At 35.9% G+C, this 17,587-nt stretch overlaps 1 protein-coding gene across 3 annotated transcripts in view; it reads right to left on the bottom strand.

Moving 5' to 3' along the window:
• LOC148946744 (uncharacterized) overlaps positions 1-17,587 on the bottom strand; it is a 131,964-nt gene that overhangs the window by 93,255 nt on the left and 21,122 nt on the right. The gene's annotated exons all lie outside the window — the stretch shown is intronic.

Here is a 17,587-nt window from a genome sequence, read left to right as displayed (position 1 = left end):
GGTGGTTTTCCTTGATTTTACGGCATTTATTTCCAGCCCATATAGCCAATAAAAAAAAAATGGCGGTGCCTCACACTAATATCTTACCAACATTTTTATCCACTGGCTGAAAACATGGGAGGGGTCCTTCTCCCTCCTTACGTACGCCCCTGCTTCTATCAACGGTAAGAACCAAATATACAGTGGAACAAAGGTTTAGCCACTCAGAAACAGAAACAAACTTCCCTTTCAATCTACTCGGTTAAGATTTCCTACAAAAAAAAGAAAAAAATCAAGCTAACCATTGGAATTAAAGCATAATCAAACAGTTTGGGTGAATTATGTGTAGGCAGGTAGTAACCTGTCAAAATGAAAATCGGAACTCTAAAAAACGGAATTGTGGTACCGATAGGTAAATCAGCTAAGTTTGAGTCGCGATTTGTTGTCAACCTTTCAAGGCTCATGGAGTTTAATTTTACCTATCCGAAGTGACACAGTTTAGAATATTTGGCTGATCTTCGAAAAAAGGGAGAAAAGACCCCCTAAAAGCTATAGAACCTTAATGGAAATCACACCATCATATTCAACGCATTAGAGAACCCTACTGTAGAGGTTTCAAGCTCCTATCTACAAAAATGTGGAATTTTGCATTTTTTGTCAGAAGAAAGATTAGGGATGCGTGTTTATTTGTTTTTTTTTTTCCCCAAGGGTAATCATATCGACTAAGTATTCCTAGAATATCGTGGGAGGGCTCATTGGAACGAAAATTGAAAGTTCTAATTCCCTTTACAAGTGACCGTAAGAAATAGAGGGCAACTAGGCCCCCTCCCACGCTCATTTTTTTCCCAAAGTCACAGGATCAAAATTTTGAGCTAGCCATTTTGTTCAGCATGGTCGAAAATATTATAACTATGTCTTTTAGGATGACTTAATCCCTCGAAGCCCCCAAGAGGAAGGCTGAAAGTTATGAACTTTACCCAATGTTAACATATAGTATTGGTTATTGGGAAGTATACAGTACAGACGTTTTCAGGGAAGATTTTTCCTGGTAGTGGGGGGGGGGGGTCGGGCAGGGACGTACACAGGGGGGGGCCTCCGGGCCCGCCCCCCCCCGAAATCTCACGATTTTTTCCATTTTCCTATAATTTTCTGATTTTTCTCACAGAATAATGGGTTTGAAGGATTTGGCCCCCCCCCGAAACAAATTGGGCCCCCTCCCCAAAACAAATTCCTGCGTACGTGCCTGGGGTCGGAGGTCAGGTAGAAGGATCTTTCTATGAAGGAAGTTTTCATGGGGGAAGGGGCATTGCCATGAAGGGGACGCCGGACTTCCCAGCATTATTTAAAAAAAGATCAGAAATTGAATATAAAAAAAAACAAGTTTTTCAACTGCAACAGCAGCAACATCAAAACTTTAAACAAACAGAAAATATTACATATATGATTGGGTTCACCCCCTAGTCAATACCTCAGTCTTTAAGCCAAAGATTTTTTAGTACTTTCATAAGAGTTATTTATTCTAATTAACGGCCTTTGTGATTAAGCGGTCATTTTTAAAGAATTGGAACAAAATTCGAACTTTCGCTTAAAGAGCAGGGTATTAACTAGGGGGCGAACCCCCTAATATACGTATTAAAAATATATGAATATAGAAGTTCGTTACGTAAGTTAATTCGTAAGTTACGCATATTTATTACTAATAAAAACGTTCGTAAATAAAATGAAACAAGTTTCGAGATAGGCATTTAACCAAATAAAAGTAAATTAATATGAAAATTTTGTTTTAATTATTCATGTACTGTGAGCCAAGATCAAAACCTGCATTTATTCAATAACGTTCAAAAATTAAATAAAAAAAACAAGTTTTTTTAACTGAAAGTAAGGAGCGACATTAAAACTTAAAACGAACAGAAATTATTCCGCATATGAAAGGGCTGTCCCTCCTCAACGCCTTGCTCTTTACGCTAAAGTTTGACTTTCTCACAACTCTATTTTTTTTAAACAATAAAAAACTTTAGCGTAAAGAGCGAGGCGTTGAGGAGGGGACAGCCCCTTTCATATATGGAATAATTTCTGTTCGTTTTAAGTTTTAATGCTGTGACGCATTTTTTGTCAACTAATTCTTATTTTTTAGAGAAAAATAATCCAGCCTCTTTGAAAGTTGACTGGTTTTCAAACCTCCGGTGGAAAATTTTAAGCCAACAGGAGTAACAAGTTGAATTCCACTTGATTGATTCCCTTCGCTGTAAAATTTAAGCCACTAAAAAGAAGCGATGTATTGCGAGTCACGCGATTTTTACAAGTCAAATATCTGTTTCTCTGCATTTTTAGTATAGGTTATGAAAGGGTAGGCAACGTTTATAGACAATATAACGCGTAACGTGTATACGTGTATAGAGAATCTAAGGTGTAACGTGTATACGTGTATAGACAATATAACATGTATAGACAATATAGCGTGTATTGTGTAGTATATCATGTAACGTGTATAGACAATATAACATGTATAGACAATATAACGTGTATTGTGTAGTATATCATGTAACGTGTATAGACAATATAACGCGCAACGTGAATACAGTGGTTAATAAAACACCAACACGAGAGCTTCACAAGTAAGGTCAACTTAGTCGCTGATTGTCAAGGGGTCCTTGCACTGTGTACCGTACATTTCACCAAATATTTCTTTGGATTTTTCCACAGTCAGTTAGCAATTTTCACAAGTTCAGTCTTCCAAAATCAAAACATGTTAAGTCTGAAACAGCTTTGAGTGCTTGAAGTTCGAAATTGCTAGTTTATTTGAAAGTGATTGCACATATTGAGTGCTAGATTGAGACACGAATAAAAAAGAGAGGTTTATACATCCTTATGACGTCGAATATCAATGCAGCAGGGACAATAGTATGCTAATTTCTAATACTAACGACAAAACATCGCGATACAAGGCCGTATCCAGGGGGGGAGGGGTTACCCGGTTTGAACCCCCCCCCCGAAATTTTTGACCGAGTCGAAAATAAATCGAATATTAGTGAAACCTAGGTAAAAATCAGTAAAATTAGTCGAAAACTGAGTCAAAAATTAGTAAACTCCCCCCCCCGAAAAAAAAAATCCTGGATCCGCCCTTGTCGCGATGGTTGCGCGCACGCCTTTTAAATGGGACAATATCCTCTTCCCGGGAGAGCAAAATATCCTTTTAGCATATTCCTTTATTTGTTCGCCATTTAAAAAAAGGTGAAATTCAGAAAAAAGTTATGTGTAACTATATTTATGTGACAGTGTATTCTTAAAAAAAAAAAAAAAAAAAAAAAAAAAAAAAAAAAAACTCCCTGGTTCATACTGAATTTGGCGTAAAACGTATATGCTGTGGCAGTTTTAGGTCTTGGTAAGGGGGGAGCAACTGCCCCCTTTTATTTTAATTGTTTGCACTTACTGTGGTTTACCTTGCCCCCATACCCTTCCCCCCAATTATGAGGCCTAAAACCGATACGGCATACATGGTAAATTTACTGGGAGAGGGAACTCCCAGGCATAACCATCCAGAATCTTATGATTCTTTCATGATCTCTTGTATGGTAGAAATCTAGATAAGGGTTTTTTTTGCTACCTTGGAAAAAGTTGCGTTAGTATAGAGTGAAATAGACAGGAATGAAGTGAGAGTACAAATTATGCCCCATGAAGGGGGTTTCTCTGCTCATACAAAAACTCCTGCCACATTTCTGAGGCTTAGAATATTGCATAAAAAGACAGGTCTATCTGCACCTGTTTTAGCTAAAATATATTTCCCCTTAATTTTGCTTCAGTCTACTTTTCTTTGACTCTGGGCTTTGAAAATATGATCCCAATAATTTCAGCGGGATTCTAACACATTAGAATTTCTTATGGAATTAGAAACACATTCTTTCCATTACTATAAAGCCTTATAAATTAGGATTTACCATGGTTACGAGTCTCAACACATTTGTTCTGGGCCTCGTATGGGTTGTAGATCTATTCCTGAAAGTTTAGCTTTTATAACATAAATTTTGTCAGGTTCATCAAAGTTCAGTGCTGTTTGAATGGGAAAGGGTGGAGGTACATACTTCAAAAGACATTCTGGAGTATTGATTTAGGCCCTGAAATCATTAAGTTTCATGTACTTAACACAACTAATTTCCGAGATAGTAGAAAACTCCTCATCTAAAATTGTACTCCCCCCCCACCCCGAAACAAAAAAACGAATATTCGTGTCGATACCTGATATTCAAATATTTTGTAGTAAATTATTCCTTTTCCCGATTAATTCGCAAGCTAAGATGAACACACCCCCTGATACGTCTCTTGCCACTCTTTCCGAATTTACTAATCGCTACCCTAGCAACTGCATCCCAGCTCCCCCGCCAATTGGGCTGGATATAGCCAGTGGCGGATCCAGGATTTTTTAGGGGGTGGTGGGGGCAAAATCGGTTGATCCGACAAACTTGCACTAGGAGCAAGTTAAACTTGCGTTAATTAAGTAAACTCTACACTAATTTAGACTATTTTAGGGGGGCACACGCCCCCCTCGCCCCTCCCCTGGATCCGCCACTGGATATAGCCCTAGGTTATATACAAGGCCATACCCAGAATTTTTTTTTCGGAGGGGGTTTTACTAAAAAAAAAGTTTCAGGGGTCGGGAGGGTGCACAAAAAAACCTAAAAAAACGCAAATTTGTTTATTTCCATTTTTGTTACGTTTTTACGAGTCAGACAGACATTTCGGGGGGGGGAGTTTAAACCCCCTACCCCCCCTCTGGGTACGGCCTTGGTTATATACAAGAGCTTGTTAATTTGCTGATTTAGCTTATTTTTGTGCTTGTTTGTCATCAAAAACTGATCCACCCTGCCAAACAACGGCAATTAAAAAAACATCAGCAGATTTTTGGCATATAGGCCAGGGCTATATCGAGCCTCAGCAGGGGAGTAGCCTGGTACACAGTTACGATCATAGGGACTAGTGTATTCGCAAAGAGCCTTAAAAGCACATCGATGGGTATGTTCGTCTTTTCGCTAACGAATTAACCTAGAAAAGCAAAAAAATACCTATCTTAGGTTTCGTAAAGACCGAGACAGTTTTTTGGGTACAGTCTTGAAAAAAAAACCACCAAGTTTTTATTATCGTCAAATAATTTCATATAGAATGAAAAACTAGAAGGAGAGAACATGTAGAATACATTTTGCCAAAATTATCAAACACATGCACACATGACAACAGTGTTAGAGCGAATGATTCCGCGTTTAAAATCCCACTGGCATCCAGCAGTAATAAATTTCCAGAGAATCCTCACCTCTCACATACAACTCAATTGAAAGCGTCAAAGCATACTAAATCTAAAACATATATCTTTGGTTCCTTGTGGTACTCAGATCTAAAGCTGGAAAGCGCATGGTCTTCACAAGCCAAATGTGTACCAATTTGGGTTTTAACCTCCGAATATGGTTGAATGAGTCAGAAAAACCAGAGCGAGTAAGGGGTCGGGCGTTGCGGAATTCTTTTAGGCAGCACAGCGGGTTGAGCAAAAAGGCTAACTGTAATTACTATTGAAATTTGATTATAAATAGCTTTTCAAGAAAGAGAATTATTTGCAAAGCAAACTTTTTTATTTAGGAGGAGAATTATTAATTTTACTGTAGGTTATGCAAAAGAAACACGCTTTTTAAATAAGTTAACAAGTAAATTCAGTAGTGTTAAAGTCTGAATATGTAAAGCTTTTTAAGGAAGAGAATTGTTTTAAACACAAAATTGTATATTTAGGAGCAGAATTACCAATTCCAACGAACTCAGTAGGTTTAGGGAAGAAGAAAAAACCCAAATTGGTGCTTGTTAATTATTCAGAACACAATAAAGAATTTTGATCTGCAAGATCTGCAAAACCGGTTTTGCTATCTGTATTCGGAGACAATTAGCTTAAGGTCAGTGGAAAAACTTCGTTGTAGGTATATTTTAATTAAATATTTAAAATATAGAATTGGTATTTTGGTTAAGTATTTAATATTACGCGTTCTGGGCGACTTGCTTTCCATAATTTTATGCTGTAGTTCCCATAATTTTGTTAGTAGAGTATTGTATTTTCATCATATTTTGGTATATTTCATCAGGATTAACCTAACTTCACTTTTTGGATGCGTTCTGAATAATTAACAAGTACCCACAAATTTTAAGAAGTATATTAATTCCAAGAAAGCGGGAAATTTTTTGGCAATAAAAGACAACCCGAAAACTATCATAAAGTTTTAAATAATTAAGCAGAAAAATAAATGCATAGCAATAGTCCCCACAAAGGCTGCATGGCCAGTAAAGGAGGAGAAGTCATCTTTACCATGATAGTTAGGCCTCTTTTGTCTTTTCTATCTAGCTACTTAACAGCGCATAAATTATAAAGTCTCATAGAAACTTATAATTTAGAACGTTATTTATGCATGGATTTGAGACAAAAATTGGTTAGTCCTTTCCAAACCCCGCAAAACTAAAACTGAATTACACGGAATAAATAAAACAATAAAACTGAATTACACTAAAACTGAATTACACGGAATAAATAAAACATTCAAACTGAATTATACTAAAACTGAATTATACGGAATAAATAAAACATTAAAACTGAATTACACGGAATAAATAAAACATTGAAATTGAATTACACTAAAACTGAATTACACGGAATAAATAAAACATTAAAACTGAATTATACTAAAACTGAATTGCACTGAATAAATAAAACATTATCTACTACCTTGCAGTCGTTTTCATACTAAGTTTTTACGATAGCTATTGTGGTTTAAACTGATCGCTTTGTTTTACAGGGCTCTTTTGTATCTCAATAAAGAATCGTAAAAAATATAGGTTCCCTCGAAAAAGGGCCGAAAAACATTGTTTTTCTCGGATGGCTTGAAACTTACATTCGAAAGATCCTCAGAAAGGGAATTCTAATATACAAATATAATAATTATATTGGGGAAACGAACCCTTAAAAATGACCCATAAACTTGTTTGTGGTCGCGTTGAAACTTATATCTGGCATTTCTTGAACTGAGGACCGCAATTCATAAAAAAAGGAAAAAATATTAGTTCAGCCGAAAATCAGGTAGGCTACTAAAAGGGCCAACAAAGTATTTTTTCTCGCTAGAAACTCACTTAAGACGATTAGTCCCTGGGCCAAATAAAACTTAAATGTACGATATAAGCTTTAATTCGTTTTTTTTTTTATTATTGGAAAACCACAGATAGGTTTCTCCCGATCATCTATAATGCTACATGTAAAGAGGGCCAAGAGAGCCTTAATGAATATTTTTCTGTGAATCTCCTATGGTCAACCAATCGATATATAATGTCGGGCGACATACTTGTAATGACCAGCGACATAAATGACCTTGCCATTCATTTATCTAACCAAAAAACTTACCACAAAATAGAGCATGGGAAAGATTCTTTGGTACTTATGTATTAGCTGGTAGCCTACCCACGCGATAAGTCAAGTTTGGTAAATACTAATGAAATAAAACAAAATATGATGAAAATGTAATAGTTTAGAAGCAAAATTGGGCTGTGTATTTGCACATTAGGGGACTTGACTTAACTTGCTTGGCGTAGAGAACGATGAGACCAGGTGCCTTCAGGTTGACCTATCGCTTGCGAGGCTCGCAGCTTCTTCCACTAGGATGTGGGATTGAGCGAGGAATTCATCGGCTTTGTCTTTCCACCTAGTGGGGGGGGGGCGTCCTCTGGGTCGCTTCCATCCGTGAATGGTGGGGTCAAACTCGAATGCGACCCATAGTGGGGCGTCACCTGACATGCAAAAAAGATAGGCGTCCCACCGAACACTACGCTGGGTGAGCTGCTTCGAGAAAGGAGTTTGTGGCGTAAGTTACAGGAGGCTCTGGTTGCAAACAAAGTTAGTCCAGTGAAATCCCTCCATTCTTCGGAGATGTTTCGTCTATGCGACACATTAGGGGGTTGGGGGTAAAGCATAGCATATATTAAATACGTAACCTAACCTAGGTACCTTTTTCCCCCCTAAACCCCAAAAAACAATAGTTTAAATATTGTAAACGCAATGACAAACGACGCTTTGCAATCCATTTCTCTATTGACAGATATCCGTATGACTAGTTTCCGTTAGCACAATATATCGCGTGGGTACCAGCTAATACATAAGTACCGATTCTTTTAATAAAATAATGAATTATTGCACAACTATATTCTAGGATGTCTACAGAACAAGGGCTTAGATGGTTTCGGTCCTATAAAAGACCAATAATTTAACATATTTTCAAAAGAATAAAATCACCCCCGCCCCATCCTCTCCAAATTCTATAGTAGAAATATTATTAAAAAAGATCGGACAAAATTGGAGCTGATTGGACATTTTGACCGAATTTTTAATTCTAGATCTGATTGGACATTTCGACTAAACTTTGCCTAGAATTTAAATTACAATCCAACGTTTTAATTCTTAAGCAGAAATATTTAAAACAAAACTTTACGAAAACTGATGCAATTAATTATAATCAAAGTAAGCCAATTGAGAAACGAACAGAAATTATACAAAAGAAATTCCAAAGAAAAGTAAAGAACCATATTAAAACCTAAAGTAGCCAAAAATAAAGTCATACAATAACTCAAAATTGAAACGAAAAAACGCACTATGAATGAACAAATGGAACAGAAATTAAAATGTATAGTCACATCAAATATAAAGATAACAGATACGGCTATGGGCGAATAGATGTTTCCCAAAACGAACAGAAATAAAAATGGAAATTAAATTAAGATTACAACGAACAGAAATTACCACAAATAAAGGTAGGGCTATAACCCCATAAACCCTCTAAAGGCGATTTCCACTTGTTTTAGGTTTTAAAATGACGCTTTATTTTCTTTTAAAAACCTTTTTTGGAATGTATTTTTATAATTAATAAGAGCAAATGTTGAGTTTTTTTACGAGTTTGATATTCGTAAAATTATGTTAAAAAGTTTGGTAGATATTGGTCAGAATATCGGTAAGGGGTTGTTAGCTCCCAGAAGTTGCAAAAAAACAGCTAGGTTAAAAGCAAAGAATAATGCTGAAAGAGAATGTACTGAGTCAGTTTTGCCATTTAATCTACCTGTATCTGTAACTCTCAGTCAATCATTAATCTTCAAATTCGAGAAAAATCGTGTCAAGCTATAAGGCACTCGAAGTCAGATTAGTTAAGATAGTAACAAATCTATGCATTGTGTTAGAAATCTACCCTGTTTTGTCTCACGGGTGAGGAATCGAGCCGAAACTTTCAGGAAAACTTTTTTTAGGGCGGGTTAAGCAGACTTCGAGTTTTGTGTTAGGGGGAGGGAACTAAGTCATTTTTGCCGATCCTCAAAAAAGAGTATGCGCCGCTTGTTTTTCATCCATGTCTTTCCGAGTGTCTTTCAACAGGCTGTACTGATACTGTTCATGTAGCAAAGCATTTGACATAAGTGAGCAAAGCGTTTGACAATTTTAATTTGACAATGTCAAAGCGTTTGACAATTTCAAAATGGTACTCAAATCTTAATCTGGGTCATAGTGGCGCCAATTTCTGGAAATGTAGGGGGGGGTTATTTTCTATAAATCCATGGGGTGGGGCAATTGCGTTGTTGTAGTTTTTTCAATTTAAATGCCAAAAACAGAATTTTTCAACAAAATTGCCAAAAGTAGTATTTTTGGAAATTTAGATGGAGGCAAAAATCTAAATACGGAAAGCTCCCTACCCCAATTGGTCCCACTGCTAGGCGACTTTTTTTTCAATAATGCATAGGCCCTTACGCATCTTTTTACATATAACCTTTGTTGCAGCTAAATTGGAGGCTTATGTGTGATTTCTTGAAAAGCATTATCTACTTACTTCAAAACAACTTTATAGCATATAAACAACACTACTTTTGGCATTGATACGAGATTAAAATCAACTCAAAGCTAAGTATGAAATTGACATAAAAGCGAAACCGCCCTAAGAAATATTCAAGTTGTTTGGGTTTGTCCACGTAGTTAAAAATGATTTTTGCTTAGATAAAGCAAAAATTTAAGGCGTAATGTTCATAACTAAATGATATGCCGAATCATGCCTATTAGTTGATGTTCGTGACTTTTTTAAAGTTTGTTGTTAGTATTTTAGCTCCTAATAATTATTCACCTCTACATATTTAAGGATAGCCTATGGTCAAGCAAAGGTTGCTTCGACCATGAAAAAAAAGAAGGTGTTCAAAGGATTATCAGATATCTCACGACTTAAAGGTTAATCCTAATGAAAAATACCAAAACACGAGGAAAATATAATACATTAGAAACAAATTTGGGCTATATATTTGCACATTAGGGGAGGGGGGGGGGGTTGGGGTAAAGTATAGCGGGTCTACATGCAAAATTGTTAGCTATAGTTATTCTGCACGTTATGAAGTAAGAATTGTTTTCTAACTTCAAGCTATCTAAATACTTTACCCCCCCCTAATGTGCAAATATAGTCCAAATTATATAATGACAATGTATTCTGTCAACCACCACTGGTTTTTCACTGAGCGCAAGCTGATTGTCTCTTAATACAGACAGATAAAACCGGTTTGTTCTCGAGTTTAACACAGCATAAACTTGAGTGGTGCCACAATAATTCATAAGTACCAAGATTTATTTTGAAAAATGCAATGATCTGAATAATTCCCAAAGAAGTACATAACAAAAAGAAGTACATAACTAAAAGAAGTATGAGAAATGGCATAAATACGCCTCATCTGGTAACACTGATTACAAGGATGATGACAAGGATAAAGACCAGTAAATACGAAATAAATATATAATATAGAAATATGTACAAATAATCATGAAGACAAAGGTAAATGGACCTTAGAGGAACAGAGGTTATCAGTGAGTTTTCCAGAGAGGGGAATTCTGAAAACTTTTTTTTTCTTTTAAGCCGGCTGCGGTAGCCTAACACAACATAGCGAACGTATTTTCGCGTATTTTTTCCTCTTTTTTTTCGGCCTATAAGATACGCCGAGAAAAGAGGAACTTCAAATATCTCTAAAACCCCAAAAAACAAAGACAGTACCACTAAATTAAATAAAAATATTAATAGAATTAAAAAACTGAAGTGTCCCACTAAAATATAAAAATAGAGTTTTTTCGGCTACCCAGAAAAACTACCTGTTTAAAACTCTAAATGGTAGTCTTGGAGCGGAGATTAGGGGGTTTGAAGCCCCCCCCCCCCGAAATTTCGTCCAACTCGTAAAAACGTAACAAATATGAATGTAAACAAATTTATGATGCGTTTTTTAAAGCTTTTTTTTGTAGACCTCCGAGAAAAAATCCTTTGGTAAATCCCCCGCGGAAAAAAAAATCCTGGATACGAGCCTGTTCCAATGCTGTAAATTCTAGTCTTAAGCAATTTCGATTTTTTCAGGTAGCAGAAAAATAATTATCTTTTTACTTTTAGTGTATTTGGACACAAGTGTCTTCTTCAAAAAGATTTGCTTAGTTTGACAAACCTTTTAGGACGGAAAGTCAATCTTTTCATATTGCATGTCTAACTATTCGTATTGTATAAGAACTTTCGCTCTTTAAACTTTATGCCGAGACCACGTCTACTGCCGACACCAACACCCAATAGCCATGGCTACTTGTATATGATGAATTCCATATCCATGAACGGGTTCAAATTTATCTTTGAAAAAGTGTTCCATAAATATACGAAGTCCAATAACAGAGCTTAAAAATGAAGAGGACCAATAGGGATGAACGCAGGGGGGGGGGAGGGTCAGCCCCCCCAGAAATCTCATGATTTTTTTATTTTCCCATTGTTTTTTTTATAATTCTCACAGAATAAGGTATTTGAAGGATCCCCCCCCCTCCCGAAACAGATTCCAGCGTACGTGCCTGAGAACCAACCAAGTTTGAGCGGTTAAAAGCAAATCTAAGTTTTTCAAAAATATTATAAAATAGTTTTTTAATTACCACATCCAAGACTGCAATACTCCAATTTCCCCTAGAGGACCTCCCTACAGTATTGGAGAAGGAGGGGGGGGGTCCTGATTCAACCATAAGCGCAGCTATGATCATAAATATTGTTTTATCTCATTTTATATTATTGTTGCCGAGATCATAGGTGTATCTGTTATTTTTTATTTTTTTTTCAAAACCCAAACCAGCCAAAACAACAAATAAAGATTTGAATACAGTTATGAATATAAACCCCCAATGCAACATTCAGCTGGTACAGCTTCGCGAAGTCAATATTGTGGATTTGATCCCCAATATTCTAAAAAAATAGATACCCGAATCGATTGTCGCCATGAAGGCATGACCAAAAAACAGAAAAAACAACTAAGAAATGCATGTAAATTTTGTTTATATACTTTTTTGTTACGTTTTTACGAGTCAAATGAAGACTTCGGGGGATGGGGTCCACCCTCTCCCCCCTAGATAAGGCCTTAAAGGCATGCATATATATGAAGCCAAGGAAAAAACAACCATTGACACCACTCCTTTGTGCGATGGGCTGCACTTCAATAGTTGAGCATTATTTGAATCAAAACATTGACTAGCAAATATGTCTCCTGTTGTATATTTTTACCTCAAATAATAAAATCACTCCCCTATATTTTGATCTAGATTCTCAAACTGAGAGCTTGACCACCAAGCAAGTTTTCATTACAATGCATATATTAGGGGCAAAAAAGCGCCAGTCGCGGATATTCTGGCTAGCGAAAATTTCCGTAAATAACTGCTGAAAAAGCGAGTTATTTGAGAATGGACCACGCATAAACTGACGATAGTAATCAGATCTCAGCAATAATTCTGCTAGATTTTAAAAATACTTTTCATTTAAAAATTTAATCATTTACAGAGTGAAGAAAACAGTTTTTTTTTTTAATGTAATAATCTAAAGTTGGTGCTAATAACCCCTAACAAGGAACACTTCCCACTAGTACCATAGGTTTACTTTCCAGCCAGTTCTTACCTTCCTGGTCTGGCAGCTTTCCTCTAACTGCAAATATAAGATGGCAGCTAAGCTGGCTTTCCTAGCCAGCTCACGAACGAAGCCCCTAAGCTTAAAACCAATACCCACGTGCTAAGCATGTTGTTAATTAATCAATGAGTACAGAACACTTAATAAAGACATAGTATAGGACTTAATGTAACTTAATGGATAAAGTGTATCATTCACACTACTTGAGCTCAGCTTTGTGTGAACGCCCATGTTTTTTTCCAAAATTTGTTATTGAATTGTTACTCAGTTTGAAAAAAAATTCGTAGGAAGACCAGAATACCAGCCTCTAAAAACAGTTTGCCTTCAGTAGGCCAAATGGCGTTATGCTGCATTTTTCATACCCAACAGGAGCATCTACTGGCAGATTTCGCAAAGCCAAATGGCGTTATGCTGCATTTTTCATACCCAACAAGAGCATCTACTGGCAGATTTCGCAAAGCCAAATGGCGTTATGCTGCATTTTTCATACCCAACAAGAGCATCTACTGGCAGATTTCGCAAAGCACCCACATCCCTTATTTGATAGATAGCAGAACCATCTTGAGAGGTGAGCTTAAAAATAATTGTGGCATATCAAACCTCTCTTAAAAAAAATCTTAAAGAGTCAATTCTTTCTGGAGGTCAACTAAGATGATGTTTGAGACAAGGTCAGAATCATTTTGGGGCTTAATTCAAGATTATCTGCAGTTATAGGCTGAAAGTAACAACAAATAATCAGTAATGACAATTGAGTTCCGGAGCACACCCTAAGCTACCTGGAATTCAAATTGCTAAAATTAAGATAACTTTATCTAAAATACAGCAAAAACCGATCAAGTCTGAGACAGTGTCTACTTCAAAACTTGTCTCATGCCAGCCATCTATCTTGATCGGAAACTGTCATTTGAAAGTCTTTTTTTTTATCATTTTGCATAAGTGCATTTAAGGAGTGTAAGTTAATGTCCACTATAAAATATCTGTAATGACTGCCTCGAGAGATAAGGCAAGAGTAAAAGCACTTACTACTGTTAAATTGGTAATGTAAAACCCTTGATAGGACTCCTGTATTTCATGGGGATTGAAGTTCTTCCTAAAGGGGTTCTACCATTTCGAACAACCGTCACAAGCAACAAACGTCATAACATCCAACCGTCAGAACCACCAACCGTCACAACATCCAAAAACAATTTATAAGTTTATATAATAGTAATAAGTATATAATAGTTTAGAAACATATTTCGGCTATATATTTGCACACTCAGGGGGGGGGAGTAAAGCATAGCATATATTAAATACGTAACCTAACCTAGGTACCTTTCCCCCCCCCTAAACCCCCAAAAAATAAAGTTTTAAATTTTGCTTGATTGATTGATTGATTGCTAAAATGTTTATATGACTAAATATTTACAAAGTATCGGTAACTTTTAAGGGTGGAAACTCCTATTGTCGACACAAAATCACTTGCACCATCTAGCGTTTGACGTTTCTTAGCATTTTTCAGTGTAATAATAAGGTAATAAGGTGTCTGATCTCAGTTTCTGAAAAAAAAACATTTACGGATCTTGAAAAAACACCAAAAAACATAAGTTTCTAGATGGCGTTGGCGATTTTTTTACGTCGCCAATTTCCATTCTTGTCAGTTAAACGTCATTTTTGGTTCTTCCTTCAACTTGTATTCACGAACAAGGGAACGAAGATGAAGACCGAGCTCTGTTTTTTTTTTTTTTTTTTTTTTTTTTTTTTTTTTTTTTTTTTTTTTTTTGTCGCCAAAAAGTCTTAAAGTTGGGCCTAAAAAGTGATTTTATCAAAACGAGTCTAAAAAATAACTATTCAAAGTTTCATTTTACTATGCCATTAAATATGTTTAAAAAATGTAAATTACTGGCCCATTAAAGAATATTAATGATTATCTCAGGATAAAAGGATTTTTTGATGATTAGCCTGAAAATTTAAAACTCTTCACAGGGTGAGTTCCATCTTGCGCATATAATTCTTCCCTTCAAATCATACTTGAACACTGGGATGAAAGGGCATGGAAATAGCTCTGTCCCTGACGTCCATCCGAGGACTTTGACTAGAAAAATTTGGGGGAACAAATAAAAAACACCAAAATATGATATTCTTCTTTACTTTATTGATAGATTTGTTCGTGTTACTATACTTTATTATTATGTAATATTAATACACTTATATTTTTTTCCATGTTGTTGATTATAAAATACATATTATGCTACATATTTGTAATTAAATACAAATTAATTCATATTACTATTTTTTCCGAATTCAATTTCATATCGTTATTGTACACTTTTTCGGGGAGTTTTTTACACTTTTTTCCCAAAAAAAATTCTATAAACGCATCAAAATTTATTTATATGATTTTCCTTACGTTTTTACGAGTCGGACAAAGATCTGGGGAGGTGGGGGTCAAACCTTTTAACCCGCCTGGATACGGCCTTGTCCCTATTTGACTGTCAAGATTTTGTAGCCTATATTTTTCTTGTGAAAATTGTTTTAATAAAATTCTCTAGCCGGCCTACCTGGCTTGGGTTTTGTTTAGTGTTCGAAATATTATACAGATCATAGCTTCAAAGCCATTGAACTTGAACGCATTTTATCTTAAGTGTTTATATTCAATTTTATGATGACTTAAGCGTTCTTCTGAACAATTTATAAGACATTGCAAATGCAAGGTTTTCCTTTCTACTGGTAGTATACGCAGCTATAATATTTAAGGCTATAAGAATATCTAAATGATTTTTTGTGTCTACTTTAGCAATGTATCTGCTCAAATTTTTATATATTTTTTCTTTTTGATACTGCTTTGAGAAGCTGGCTCGAATGTCTAACATTAAAGATTTCCCGAATGGCCCATGGAATCAAAGGGGAAAACAGTGCTCATTATAAAATTTAGTTTGGAACCGATGCATGAGGAATTTCCTCGTCGAGATGGTTCGTAAATTATTTTCCCTTGTTTCCTGACACAAGCTCTTTCGTGTGCTATGATTTGGCATGCGGTTGGTCAGTAAGCTGTTCGGTCTGCAATTTATGGTGTAGTGTTCTCTAACCATCGTTTATCTCATCTTCACCCGTAGTATCAAAAGCCCCCAATCGGCTCCTAGTCTGTCTTGACTGCATTGGGCCATGTCTTATCTTCTCCTCGCTTCTCCTTCCAATGAATCACGGGTATGGAGTTCTACATCTGTTCGTTGGGAGCTTTCTTTGCCTCTAATATACATGATGAGTCCAGGCTAGTCTTTTTTTTTTTTTTCTTTTACTAGTGCACCAATGTCACATTTTGGTGGCAAGACATTTGAATTTCTGTGTTACTGACTCTATCCTTGGATAAAGCACTGAAAACTTGTCTCAGGCAGGAGTGATAGAAACAAAAAAAATCCATAAATATCCGCCACTTTTGAAAGCCACTTCTCGCAACCAATAGAGTTACGGAGCCGATGATTGCCTCATAAATTGGAATTATGTATTTAAGAGGACATATCTTTGCCTCCACGGGTGCAAAGAACGAGTCATTCATTAGATCGAGGTCATAGCCCATGTAGATCCATACCAAACTAAGCGAATTCAAGGCATGTAAAATTGTCCTAACTGCTTTATTTCGTAACTACTGTAAAAAGTAATGTATTTTTGTGCGTTTCGCTGCCATATATTGCCTAGACTGCAAAGCAATAATTTAGTCCGTTTCAAATTAAAGTTTGCTCTTTACCTCCAGATGGTCGGACTGGCACCCCTTCTTAAATACACAAGTTTTTTTAACTGAAAGTAAGGAGCGACATTAAAACTTAAAACGAACAGAAATTATTCCGTATATGAAAGGGGCTGTCCCCTCCTCAACGCTTCACTCTTTACGCTAAAGTTTTTTATTGTTTAAAAAAATAGAGTTGTGAGAAAGAGTCAAACTTTAGCGTAAAGAGCGAACAGAAATTATTTCATATATGAAAGGGGCTGTCCCCTCCACAACGCTTCGCTCTTTACGCTAAAGTTTTTTATTGTTTTAAAAAATAGAGTTGTGAAAAAGAGTCAAAATTTTGCATAAAGAGCGAGGCATTGAGGAGGGAACAGCCCCTTTCATATACTGAATAAGTTCTGGTCGTTTTAATGTCGCTCCTTACTTTCAGTTAAAAAAAACTTGTTTTTTTTTATATTTAATATACAAAGAAACATATGAGATCATGTCGGCTGGTCAAAGTAATATGTAAAAAAAAAAATAAAATGAAAAAATATTTTATTTAAAAGATAATTGGCTTTTGGTTATTTTTATTCATAATCTTCGCGATCAGGATCTTCGCGTCCGGGGCAATTTCAAGACAAACATTTTAGAATGTAAAAAAGATTTATACTTAAAGGCTTGAGAACAATTTGTTTAAGAATCGAAATCCCTCCAGAAAATTCTCTATCTCTTGTATAGTAACCCCCTACTATAACTTTGGCCGCATCCTTAATCTCAAATCGTAGACATAACTTTTTTTTTATTTATTTTGTAATGTTATTACCAGTGCTATAGGGTAAAGTACCATCCCCAATTTTTGGCTAGGCTGATTGAACGTCCTTTCAAGGGATGACCCGAAGACATTGTTTCGAATTGAACGAACTTTAATTAG

The sequence above is a fragment of the Artemia sp. Qi Xiang Cuo genome, chromosome 11, assembly GCF_049724085.1.
Source record: "Artemia sp. Qi Xiang Cuo chromosome 11, ASM4972408v1, whole genome shotgun sequence".
NCBI classification, from domain to species: domain Eukaryota; kingdom Metazoa; phylum Arthropoda; class Branchiopoda; order Anostraca; family Artemiidae; genus Artemia; species Artemia sp. Qi Xiang Cuo.
The sequence above is the reverse complement of the archived record's forward strand: the minus strand, read 5'-3'. Positions and strand labels throughout refer to the sequence as shown.